The 13,690-nt window shown below is 39.8% G+C and overlaps 1 protein-coding gene across 1 annotated transcript in view; it reads left to right on the top strand.

Moving 5' to 3' along the window:
* LRIG1 (leucine rich repeats and immunoglobulin like domains 1) overlaps positions 1 to 13,690 on the top strand; it is a 148,019-nt gene that overhangs the window by 75,086 nt on the left and 59,243 nt on the right. The window lies entirely within an intron of this gene.

Genomic DNA, 13,690 nt, shown 5'->3' with positions numbered 1-13,690 from the left:
GTGTTTCTTATTTTAGCTTTAATACATTCAATGATATCTGACCAGCTGGAGCTTACTAAATGTTGAAGTTCCAGTTAAAGGCCTCTGCTGTTCTCACCTGTACAGTGAAGTCTTCCACTACCTTTTTCTCTAAAAGTGCCTTTTATCTAGAATACATGAGTAAAATCTAACCTGAAAGAGAGAAACAGTGGTAACCTGTGGTACCTGAAAGAGAGAGAGAATGAAGATGATGAGTTGTAGGTCTCAGGACTCAATAGAGGTTATAGGTTTGCAGAACTCAGTTGAAAATTAATCCCCCCCCCCCAGTCATTTATCTCAGAGTTCCCCAATTTTTCTGGGTTGGCGGCCCAGAGGGAAAGGGAGGGGCAGGTGATGCTAGTGCTTGTGTTGACATAGCGCCCATGTGATCTAGTGGCGATGCTAGCGTCCCCGTGACATGATGCTGGCTCGAGTGGGGGTGTGAGCACGCACAAACAGCAGTGGGCATGGCTTGGTGGGTGTGGCATGGCATGGCTTGGTGGGCGTGGCAGGGGAAGGATACTGTAAAATCTCCATTCCCACCCCACTCCAGGGGAAGGACACTGTAAAATCTCCATTCCCTCCCCACTCCAGGGGAAGGTTACTGCAAAATCCCCATTTCCTCCCAATCAGCTGGTGCTCGGGTGGCAGAGAACAGATGGGGGCAGGGCCAGTCAGGGGTAGTATTTACCGGTTCTCCGAACTACTCAAAAGTTCCACTACCGGTTCTCCAGAACTGGTCAGAACCTTCTGAAACCCACCTCTGACACACAGGCCCGCACTGGCCAGCCATTCACGTGGCCTGGTGCTCAATAGGCCACAATCTGGCAGTGGGCCACATCCCACAGATTGGGGACCCCTGATTTATATAATTCCCCATCTTCAGATGTGCAAGATTCTGTTAAAATGTCATTAAAAGTACAGTCCACACATTCCTGAACAATATGTTTCTGGATTGGCTTGATCTTTTACTCCAGCAACCCTGAAAATTATATTTGAATAAAATTTCCCTGCTAAGTATCAAAATAAAGGTAACAAAGAATACAGATAGTCCTTGACTTACGATCATTCACTTAGCAACCATTTGAAGTTATAACAGCACTGAGAAAAGGGACCTATGATTGGTTCTCCCACTTACAACTGTCACAGCATCTCCACAGTCATGTGATCAAATTTCAGCCAGCCTTCATTTACGATGGTTGCAGTGTCCTGGGGTCATGTGATCATCACCTGAGACCTTCCTAGCTGGCTTCTGACAAGCAAAGTCAACTGGGGAAGCTCAGTTTGCTTAATGACTACGTGATTCCCTGAGCAATTGCAGGGATTTGTTTTAACAACTACAGCAAAAAAAGGTCATAAAATTGGGCGCAATTCACTTAACTGTCTTGCTCTGGTCCCAGTTGTGGTCATAAGTCAAGGACTATCTGCATATAAAATGAATACTTTTTAAAAAAGAAAGACTGTTAATAAAAATGTCGCATTAGAGCTGGTTTTCAGTGTTGTTGCTCTTGTTCTAGCTGCTCAAACCTAGCCATCAAGAGATTATAAAGCGACAGATAGTTTGCATTGACTTTTGGCCCCATAGATTTTGCTTAGTCTATGTCAGAAGCCAGCTAGAAAGGCCTCATTCTGGTGGCCTTCAAGGATACTCTAGCCACAGCTATCAATGGAAACATTGTTTTTTACCATAAGCCAAAAATAGGTTTAAAACCAATGTCCAGAAATGCCCCCCCCAAATAACAATATCTAAGTAGCATAACATTAATCAACCTGAAACTATCAAATCCCCGTTCTCTCCCCCCCAAAAAGCACCTATTGAAAACAGCAAAATTCCTAATAAGGAAAGCAAGAAAATGGGTTTTTAAGCCTCTTCTGAAGCCATACAGCCAGAGAAGAGGATATGCATTTCAAAAAACAGGAAGTTCCATCCATTTGGTGCAGTCACTCAGAATTCCTTAGCTTAGTTGATTCTAACTGACCTACTAGGCAGTGGTGGGTTTCAAATTTTTTTAATACCGGTTCTGTGGGTGTGGCTTGTTGGGCGTGGCATGGTTTGTTGGGCATGGCTTGTTGGGCGTGACGGGGAGATACTGTAAAATCTCCATTCTCACCTTACTCCACGGGAAGGTTACTGCAAAATCCCCATTTCCTCCCGATCAGCTGGGACTTGGGAGGCAGAGAATAGATGGGGGCGGGGCCAGTCAGAATTTTTACTACCGGTTCTCTGAACTACTCAAAATTTCCACTATCGGTTCTCCAGACCTGGTCAGAAGCTGCTGAAACCCACCTGCAATAAAACCCTTCAAAGGCCACTGGAGCTTGTGGTAACATCTTTACAATTGTGGTATGATCAGCTTGAATCACAATCTGTCCTGGAATTGCAGTTGCTCCCTGCCTATGTTGTGCTTACATTTGTTATGTAGACACTTTCTAAATGCAACTGCTTGTTTCTTAGTTGTTGTGGTCATAGATCAGCATCTGGTGATCAGCAAATTTCTAGTGTTTTTGAAAATTCTTCTGGCTCATGCACATCCTTTACACGTAGCTGTTTGATTCTATTGAGGACATTCATATTGAGGGCCTTTTTCCTAGGGTTGATACAAAGCATTTAAGTAAAAACGTAAAATACAAATGATACTTCCCTGCAGAATCTCAGCATAGTTCTAGACGTAGCAGTCTCATACTATATTGTTAATTGAGGCAGAGCCTGACATGTATTACAGTTTAACTGTTCACTGGGGAACAGATTTTATTTTTCTTCCTTTCTGCTTTGAAAATATTGCCAAAGAAATTCATCTCCAACACTAGCAAACATTTGGAAAGGATTTTATGAGAACAGAAGAAAACAATTTGTATGTGAGTTAACCAAAGACAGACCTGCAAAGAGATTATAAATACCGACAACCTGGTGGTGATTGTGATGCAGGAAATTCAAAGTGTGGAGACTATATTTTGAAACACAACTCTGCAAATTCCAAAGATACTCCAGGAGTAGATTTCATTGTAACTTAGTTAATTATTGCTTGGGATGTAGAACCCTGGCGGATTTTTTACAAGCCTTCTGAAAAGATCAGGAGAAGCACAATTCTCTCTATGGCATTCATTGTTCCAATTCTCTTAATTCCTTTTATAAGGACCCCTGAGGATTCTGTATTACTAGCAGGTGAGCCAGGGCAGCGGAAGAAAACCCAGAGATTTGCAAAGCAGGCAATGACACAATCAAGTAAAAAAAATCACGTAGCCTCCTCTGAGGACTTCACAAATACCAAAAAAAAATGAGATTAAAATGATAACACTTATCCTGAGTTCCATCCTCGTTTCAGAGGCCTTCGAGGACAAATCCGTGTAAAAGAATATTTTCCTGACAATTTGGCACTTGTAACATTAGCAAAAGAATGAGAGTGTCTGCTAACTGATGAGTTCAATACAGATGTCTTTCCCAATAAAGACACATGTTAACTAACTGCATATGTTAAGCAACTGGTTGGTTTCAAGATGGAAAAGGGAGGCCAGAATTCAAGGAGGAGAATGAGTGTGGAGAACTTGTGGACCTCCAGATATTGCTCAATTGCTGTTCTCATTTTTCTTCAACTCTGTCCACGTTGGAACTGTTGGGATTTCCGGTTAATAAACATCTGCAGGGCCAGACGTTCCATATCACTGGATGGAAGGATGTTATTTTATGGTAAATCGGGAAAACCTTTTAAACTTTCCTCATTTGCTTCTTGAATAAGGCAGCAGCATGCTCCAATGCTGGAAGATTTTAAGAAGAGATTGGACAACCATTTGTCTGAAATGGTATATAGGGTTTCCTGCCTGAGCAGGGGGTTGGACTAGAAGACCTCCAAGGTCCCTTCCAGTTCTGTTATTCTGTTATTATAAGTGACTATCATGACTAGGGAGAATGTCCGCTTTCTGCAGCAACTTAGGAGAGATAGGCAAACTTGGTGAAGTTGTCTGCATTTTCTTTTCTTTGTTACAGGATCCTTTTATTATATTGCTTATTTTTGTGCATTACTGATTCTTAAAACAATTGTTCCATGACTAATTAAGGGAAGTCATGAGGTTTGTTATATTGCCTTGTTATGGTAAAACGTATCTTTCCTTTCTTGATTAGACTTTAGTTTTCAGACCAAAGAATAATTGCAGGATTTTATTTCATGTCTAGGTAAGTGAATGGCTGGCTCCTTGAACCATTCCCATTTAGGAGGAAAATGGAGATGAGTAGGTGCTTTGTTTATCAAATCACAGTTGGGTTTTGTTTATTTGAAGTCTGCAGGAATCACATAACAGAGAACAAAGAAAAAAATATCTAAAAAGATTCTTATCCAATTTTCTTGTATCATTTCTCTATTTTTTGGACTAATTGCTACCCTGTTTAAGATAGAAATGTTTGCTGTATATACATGTGCTTGTACTTTCAAACACTGAAACAGAATTCGCTTTATAATAAATGGGTGTTACAAATGTCACCTGTGAATTCTTAGCATTCATACAGTCTCCCGTTCATCTCTTGATGATCTTTATTAAGGTTGCCTTAGGCCCTAATGTTAATGCTGTTACTGGTAAGAATGGTCCCTTCTACAGTGAAGGTAAAGGTTCCCCTTGCACATATGTGCTAGTCAACCCGACTCTAGGGGCAGTGTTCCATCTCCATTTCAAAGCCGAAGAGCCAGCGCTGTCCAAAGACGTCTCCATGGTTATGTGGCCGGCATGACTAAACGCCAAAGGCGCACGGAACGCTGTTACCTTCCCACCAAAAGTGGTCCCTATTTTTCTACTTGCATTTTTTACGTGCTTTCGAACGGCTAGGTTGGCAGAAGCTGGGACAAGTAATGGGAGCTCACCCCATTACACGGCACTAGGGATTCGAACTACTGAACTGCTGATTGATCTTTCGATTGACAAGCTCAGCGTCTTAGCCTCTGAGCCACCGTGTCTCTTGTTCCACATATGACTATTTGGAACTCCAAACACCCCATAACATGCTAGTTGAAATTTGTTGTTCAGCCCTTTCAATTTAGCTGTCGTGGCGCAGTGGTTAGAATGCAGTTTAGCAGGCTCATTCTGCCAACTGCCAGCAGTTCAATTCTCACCAACTCAAAATTGATTTAGTCTTACATTCTCTCTGAGGTTGGTAAAATGAAGACCCAGATTGTTGGGGGGAATATGCTGACTCTGTAAACCGCTTAAAGAGGGCTGTAAAGCACTAGGAAGCAGTATATAAATCAAAGTGCTATTGTTATTTCTATTGCTCTTAGTGTTAAGACAAAAACGTTGAAGAGGAAGAAGTTATAAGAGGAGTTTAAAAATTTAGTTTCTTTCGCCTTTTACCACCAGAGTGGAAAATAGGATTGGATAATTAATAAAGGACTCAGGAGCATGCTGTAATATAAATATCAGGGTAAAATCAATAGAGCTACTCATCTGCTAAAGAGTGCATAAATCTTTCTTGGAAAACACTGGTGATCTTTACAAATTCATTAGCGTAGAGATGAATTCACATTAAATTATAATTAAACAGATTAGTCTAATAATGAGCAATGCAATGCAAATTATGTATTCTACTACTGCTGTTTCAGAATACATGGAAATTAATTTGTCTTCCCTTTCAATAGACCGTGTAGGAGGAGCTGAGTTTAGGATGCTGAACACTTAAAAAATAAGCACTTTCTTTTACTGAAAAGAACAGTTTCCCAAATGTGGTTCTTCAGATGATATTGAACTACAGCTCTCACAGTTGTTTATCATGGGTCTGCTAGTAACTGTTCGTGGGGATAAAACTTCAGCAGTTGGAGAACCAAAACTGAGAAGTATTAATTTAGATGGATCTTTGGAATGGGTGGATGGGGTAGAGCAGAGAAAAAAAAAAGAAAGAAGCTATGAATGAATTTAATTTGTAGATGTAATGGTCCACTTTACAGGGTGCATGGATGCATACGTGTGGTGCCTTTGAATAGTAACACAAAATGGTTTAAACTGTAGTTCAGATGTAATTCAGACCTCAGTACAAGATTGCTTAGTGTCTTGTATTGCCATGAAAATTTTAAATGGCTGTCACCACTTTTAGGTTGGAATATAACACCATATTTTTCACTCCATAAGAAGCACTTTTGCCCCCAAAAAAGTGTGTGGAAACGGTGCCGGTCCTTTGGTGAATAGAAGCCGGGTCACGGCAGCAGGGTCCTTTTACAGTGCTGAACCCCGCCTCTTCTGCCTTTGTCATTGCCCACCTCTTCTGTCTCTTTTCCACAGTGCAGGAGTCAATAGGGAGAGCTATCACATGAAAGGACACCTATCTGTGGTCCTCTCGGGCTCCACCTGATTTTTTTTTTCTTGTTTTCCTCCACTAAACCTAGGTGCGTCTTATGGTCAGGTGTGTCTTATGGAGCGAAAAACACGGTACTTCATAGCAGTCCTCGTTGCCTAACTCTCTTCCAGTTGTTGGGACTGCTTCCTCCAGGAATTAGTAGCAAATTTTCCTAAAATATCTGAAGAACTTTGTGTTGCAAAAGGCTGTTTTTCTTCCAAACCAAGAGCTATGCAGAAAAAAGTGTTCTTCACTGTTATAGCTCTTGGTTTTGACTATTTGACCCAGCACATTCTTACCATGTGTTTTTAAATAATCACATCTGTACAATTTGGCTACTATCTCTAGGCTGGAAGGTGTTAACAGTTGAAATTTTCTTCTGTTAATGTATGGCTGAGATATTTAATTCCTTATATAGCCCTTAATTTGAAGAGCTGCACTACCTATGTTAGGTGAAAGAGTCTAAGTAACTGGCTTTTCCAATATTGTTTCTGTTGCTTAGTCTGGGAAGTGCTTTTAGTATTTTCAGAAATGTTTTTAAAAACCATCTTCTGTATAATTTTCTTTTAAGTTGAGAATCTGGTAGCAGTTAACATGAACAGGTGCCTATGTATTGTATTCTAGAGGCCATAGAGTGTAGAGTGCCAAGCAAGGAATATGTTTATGGAGATTCTCAGTCATCCAGGTCATGTTGTCCCAAAGATGCTTTTTCAAAAGGCAACTGGACTTTGTTTTTCCTTGAAAGCATTTCGCTTCTCATCCAAGAAGCTTCTTCACTTCTGGAGAACTGAAAAAGCTTCTTAGATGAGAAGCGAAACATTGTCAGGGAGAAACAAAGTCCACTTGCCTTTTGGAAAAAAGCAAATTTGGGAGAAGCAAGGAATATTGCCATTATTTCCTGTTCCTGGAACCACTCAAACATTTTCTAGCTTTGTTCTGTCAGAACTCGGAACGTGCTGAGTTTTGTTCACTGGAATGCATCTGTTTCCTAACATTCCAAGTGGGACAGTTTTATGCTTGAAACAAAAACAGTTTTCATTTCCTACAGAATACAGTTTAAACCCAACAACAATTGGCCAGTTTGCAATCATGGGATTTCAAAACCTGTAGCAAAAAGACAGATGGTTTTCAATTAGAAAAATGATTACTAAATTGCATTCAGTGGGTAGAGAAATTGGAAATAGCAGCCTGATGTGCAGTTCAATTAAAAATTATCAATTTCATGTTTCCTGCTGACACAAGGAGATTTGGTCTGGGAGGTACATTTCCTACTAGAGAGGAGTAGAACAGCCTTTCCTGGTTGGTTCATTTTCACTTCTTAAAAAAAAAAACTTTCTTTTTCAGAGGGGGAGAATCTTGGGAAAGCAATGTTGAGACTGGCAGGGGAGGGCTAAGGAAACATAGGGCTCATTTTAGCTGGTTTTAAGGTAACCTCACTCCATTCAGATATTCCAAGAAATGCTGGGGAAACATAATAGCAGTCAGCTAAAATAAGCTATTACAGGGTTCCCAATTCCTTCAAAAGAGTAGTTCTGCTATCAAATCAGTTAGCTTCACCCAAATGGGTTTATTTTGTTGCTTTGATTTATATTGTATCATTTTGTGTTTATAAGAAAAAAATAGCAGAGATGAAATTGCTAATACAACTTCTTGGAGGATTTGTTTTATAAATGATGGCCTTGCTGCCTTTTTTTGAAATAGAAAGAATGGGATATCTATGGTCAACCACTTCAGATTTTTAAGGGGCAATGGTATACAAAATAGCAATAGCACTTAGACTTATATACCGCTTTACAATGCTTTACCGCCCTCTCTAAGCGGTTTACAGATTCAGCATTTTGCCCCCAACAATCTGGGTTCCTCATTTTACCGACTTTGGAAGGATGGAAGTGAACCTTGAGCCGATCAGAATCGAATTCCAGGCTGTGGGCAGAGTTAGTCTGCAATACTGCATTCTAACTGCTGAGTTACCACGGCTCCTGGTGATAAAGTAATATTAAATAAAAGCACTATTAAATCTGACACCATAAGGAGGCATTCCCTTGGTTTGAGAACAATTTTAGAAAAGACATTCATGCAGATGTGACAAGCTTGTGAACCAGTGATGGGTTTCAAATTTTTTTACTACCGGTTCTGTGGGTGTGGCTTGGTGGGCGTGGCGTGGCTTGGAGGGTGTGGCAGGGGAAGGTTACTGCAAAATCCCCATTTCCTCCTGATCAGCTGGGACTTGGGAGGCAGAGAATAGATGGGGGTGGGGTCAGTCAGAATTTTTACTACCGGTTCTCCAAACTACTCAAAATTTCCGCTATCGGTTCTCTAGAACTGGTCAGAACCTGCTGAAACCCACCTCTGCTGTGAACATGAAGGCATCTGTAAGAGATCTTTTGGTGACCTTCATGTCTAGATAGATTTGGTTAGTTAATTTATACAGCTGTGTATCTCAACAAATGACTCCACATGGCAAACAATACTTAAAATAAAAGTGAAAACAATTATAATTACAATTACAACCGTTAAAATACATACCTGAGAGAAATATAGCAGCCATCAACACAACTGGGACAGAAGGGAACCCAGGCCCAAGGCACAAAGTCGGGTCTTTAAGGCTTTATGAAAGGCCAACAGGGTTGGGGCCAACCTGATTTCCAGAGGGATAATGTTTTAGAGGGTGGCCATTATAGCAGAAAAGACTCATCTTTTGAGGCTCACCAGCTGACATTCCTTAGCTAATGGGACCTGGATCATGCCCATCTTGTTGGACCAGTTCGGACAGGTAGAAACAACTTGGGAGAGACAGTCCTTTAAGGTTGTCTCAATACAATCCATTCTTTCATTCATATTAATACTGCGGCCTGGTAATACAATTCCCAATTTGGTAACCTAAAACCTCCTCTACTTCTTGAATCCTGCAACATTTTAAAGCTAGTTCTTGCTTTTTTTCCCTTGCCAAATATATTTTAATATTATTTATTACAGATAAACAGAAAAAAGAGTTGATGAAGGGAATAGATATTCAGATTACTAAGAAAGTGAAATACTTAGGGATTCAGCTGACAGCAAGATGTGTAACAATTAAGGAAGATAATTATTATAAATTGTTGCAACAAAACAGATTTGGAAAAAAAAAGGAGGAAAGCTCTGCAATTATTATTGATAGGAAGAATAGCTATAATCAAAATGAATATATTGCCGAGATTATTGTACTTATTTCAAACAATTCCGATAAAATTGGAAAAAAAAATACTTTGAGGAAAATTTTTTAAAAAAACCAGTCCTTTAAGGTTGATAGCCAAATAATACCTCAGGTAGTCAAGTCTTTAGCCATTTAAAACTAACATCTTGAACTATGTCCGGAAAATGCCCAAACAATTTTTTTTACAGTTATAAGATGCTTGCAGGATCCTATGCCAATTGGTAGTCTATCTGCAGATTATTCAATTATTTGAAGCTCCAGGATATTCTCTTAAGAATAGCCTCTCACAGAATGCATTGAAGTAACTAAACTATTATGCATCTAAGGCAGGGCTATCAAATTCCTGGCCCACAGGCTGATGCATCACGTGCTGGCCATGCCCATGCCCGGTTTAGCGAAGGGGGGGGGGAAAGTCCCAATACATCATGTTACGCCGTGACAACGTGAGTTTGATACCCCTAATCTAAGGCGTATGCAATCAATCTGTCTGGTTTAAGGATGATTGTGACTGAAAACACAGGTGGAAACATTTCTGACCATTGCTGTCATCAGGAGATTGAGGGATATCTGGAGAACTAGAAGCATTTCCAAACCATAAACCTGCTTCTTTAATCCTTACTAGAAAAAAGTAATGCATTAATACTAGAAAAAGTTGAACTCCAGACTCAGAATCTGATTTCCTGCAGACCAGCAATCCCACCATATTGATTTAGTTCCAGCCTCTTAAAGTTCACCATCAAAGGGAGTGACTCATTCCTTGGATAGATGACATAGAACTATATATCGGCATCAACAAGAATCCTGACCTAACTAGCAAATAGTAGTCCCTTGGCAATACTCTCTAGAGCCTTGGTGGCGCAGCAGACTAAAGCACTGTTAAGTAAAACCAGCTGCCTACAATTACTGCAAGTTCAAATCTCACCAGGCTCAAGGTTGACTCAGCCTTACGTCCTTTCGAGATAGGTAAAATGAGGACCCGGATTGTGGGGGCAATAAGCTGACTTTGTATAAAAAAGAACACTGCTTGGGGCCCCCCGAAAGCCCTACTATGCAGGTATATACAAAAGTATGAAGGCTATTGCTTAACACATTGTAAGCCGCCCTGAGTCTCCGGAAAAGGGCGGCATATAAATCGAACCAACAAACAAATAAATAAATTTGGACAGAACTGTAGTGTCCCCAAAGGCCCAGTTTTGCAGATGGTCCTGAGGGAAAACCTAATCAGTTGTTTCAAAAGTTGTCAAAAAAACGAACAAACAAACAAAAAACTAGACAAACTCTTCAAATTTGGGTTTTTAATGTTTTTAATTGATCATCTTGACCGGCTACCATTGTAGCGACAAGTGGAGTTCAATGCGTTGCAGCTTTCAATGGTGCTTTGAGTTGGTATCTGCTGCTCCTATAAAAGCATGGTTTGGGCACCTGGGGCACAGTTGAAGAAATGCAAAGGGAGATGAAAAAGCTGGTTCTCACAGATTGGCAAGCAGCCAGTCCAGCAGTCCACACGGAGGTGTATTTCCCAATGCTGGGTGTGTATGTTGTTGCACAAAGTATCTCTTCACCTCTTGGAGAATATCACCCACTGTGTATGCTTTGTTGCCTGCTCTCTCAGCTAGCTCCGGTAGCTTTGATAGTTCATTGTCCTTTTCATTTATGAATGTCAGGCTGGGGACATTGAGATGGGAAGCAGCCATCCACTGAAGAATAGCTTGGAGCTCTCTATTTATTGTGCTATCATCAGCATGCTGGTTGTCCACTATTACTTCTGAATTTGTTAATTGTTCTCCATTAGCTGGTAAAGCTGATATTTGCCCTTCACAGTAGGAGTCACCAGAACCATTTTTTTGGACTGTTAAGTCATCAGTCGCTGCATCAGAACTATTCTCTTTATCTGGATTTAAGGATAGCTTTATTATTGATACTGATAACTGATCCATGGATTGGCTCTCTGTTTCATTCGTATTGTCACAGGTAGCTGGAAGACCTTCTTTCTGTTCTGATTCAACCTTGCCAGATTGGGATGAATTATCAGAAACAGGAATGGGATCTGGATCTTTGGCGCTATGAGGCATTCTGCCCAGCAATTTCACGTCACAACGTTAACCAGTACCGTAATGAAAATCCTGTTCGGTTGAGCAGCTTGGATGACTTAGCCGGACTTGATTTTGTCTGGTCTCTCAGGTGTTCATGCTCTTAATACTGGCTTGATAGCAACTTCCCTTTTAAGAGCGCAAGTTTATGTGTCAGTAGTGACATCATAAAGAATAGTTATGATTTACTAACCAATCATATGTTGGCAATGCTGTATTTAAATATTAAACCTGCCTAATTCCAGCAGCTTCAGGAAAGATGGACTATTGCATTAAAAAAAAAATGTTTTCAAGTCAAGATTGACTTCTTGTGCGTTACATAAACACATTCATGGAATCTTGGCATAATAAGAAATGTTGGCTGTTGCTTTCTTCCAGGACTTTTTTTCAATTTCCTAGTCTAACTTAGAATCATGAACTTTCCAGATAACCCCTTTAATGCTCACCAAGATAAGTCTTGCTCACTATATGCTGAATTGTATAAGCTGGCCAGAATAATTTTGGAGTTGGCAGCTTCTGAATTCAAGTAACTAAAATTATTGAATTTATAAAACAAAATGAATGAAATGAATAAAATTCTAGAAATGTCACTTTTTCTACATCTCTCTCAATTACTATTCTGCTAGATATCCGGAAATATTAGCCCCTCCTTTTTTTTAACGGAAAGCACAAAAAACGTCCTTTATCTAAAGCACCATACAATTATGCCAAAATACCAGTTTTAATCACAGGAAATTAGAACAAAGCAACTGCAGAAATATCAGCCTAATAGTCAACACAATTGCTGAAAAAAATATCATTATTGTTATTATTACCCAGATCTTTGTTTAAATATTTAAAATCAGTGTATGATATAAATGTAAAAGCAACTCATAAATATTGAGACATGATAGAAACATTGCATTGTCAAAATCAACACATTTTATAATCTTGTGTAAGTAGCAGTGATGATAATTTGAGGCTAAATTGTTGTCACAAAATCCAAAAAGTTACAAGAGTTGTTAGGTCTCCTTAATTGGAATGCCACAGTTGAGGAAAGTCTCTTTATCTTCATTCAATGGATCATTCTCAATAGTGGAATGAGAGGATTGCTTGAGCCTACCTTCATAATATGTAGACAATGTTCATAAGGATCTCTTACCAAAGGAAGTCTTGATACCTGTATCTTGAGCAGTTCAAAAGACCTGATTCTAATTAATGATCTTTCTCTTTGGTTTGTAATAAGAGTCTAATCTTACTTTATCATCAATTTAGGACTAAGCGTCACAAAGAGAATTCCTCTTTAACTTGCTCATAGTCTGAGTGAATTTCAAAGGGAAATAGCTGTTTGAATTACAACAAAGGTGTTCTTTGTCACTTGACATATTGAGATGAGAATCCATTTCCATAGTTGCTTCGATTGCTTTAGGCAAAAAGGTTTCAGATCTAAATAGAGGCTTTGCTTTCCTTAGCCAATATTTAAGTTTTAGATTCTCCCTGCCCTCCCCCTCTAGAGAGAGTGTGCTACAGGTGTTCTTACTTTTTATCCTGATCTTCTCACTGAAAAAAGCTTGCTGTTTGTACCTTCTTGTCTGAGGTGGGGCACAAAATGCACAATTTGGAAAAAAAGATTTGGATACAAAGCATTTGGATTTTTGAAAAAAAAAGGTCCAATGCCTATAGATAGATCTTATAATAGAAGGATCCGGGGGGGGGGGAATCAGCTTTAGCACAGTTTGTGGAAAGAATTTTGTGTGCTCATGATGGATAAACTGTAGTCTTTCCTCAAAATACATAACTTTAGAGAAATTTGGAAAAGAGGCAGTTCAAGGAGAGATTATATGTAGCAATAGAAATAGCACTTAGATTTATATACCACTTCACAGTGCTTTTACAGCCCTCTCTAAGCAGTTTACAGAGTCAGCATATTGCCCCCAACAATCTGGGTCCTCATTTTACCGACCCCGGAAGGATGGAAGGCTGAGTCAACCTTGAGCCTGGTGAGGTTTGAACTGCCAAATTGCAGGCAGCCGGCAGTCAATAGAAGTAGCCTGCAGTACTGCACTTTAACCATTGCGCCACCACAGCCCTTGTAGTTAT

This window comes from Pituophis catenifer, unplaced genomic scaffold (assembly GCF_029215685.1).
Source record: "Pituophis catenifer annectens isolate HBS135680 unplaced genomic scaffold, rPitCat1.0.hap2 SCAF_2, whole genome shotgun sequence".
Taxonomy (NCBI): Eukaryota; Metazoa; Chordata; class Lepidosauria; order Squamata; family Colubridae; genus Pituophis; species Pituophis catenifer.
This window is presented reverse-complemented; position numbering and strand designations above follow the sequence as displayed.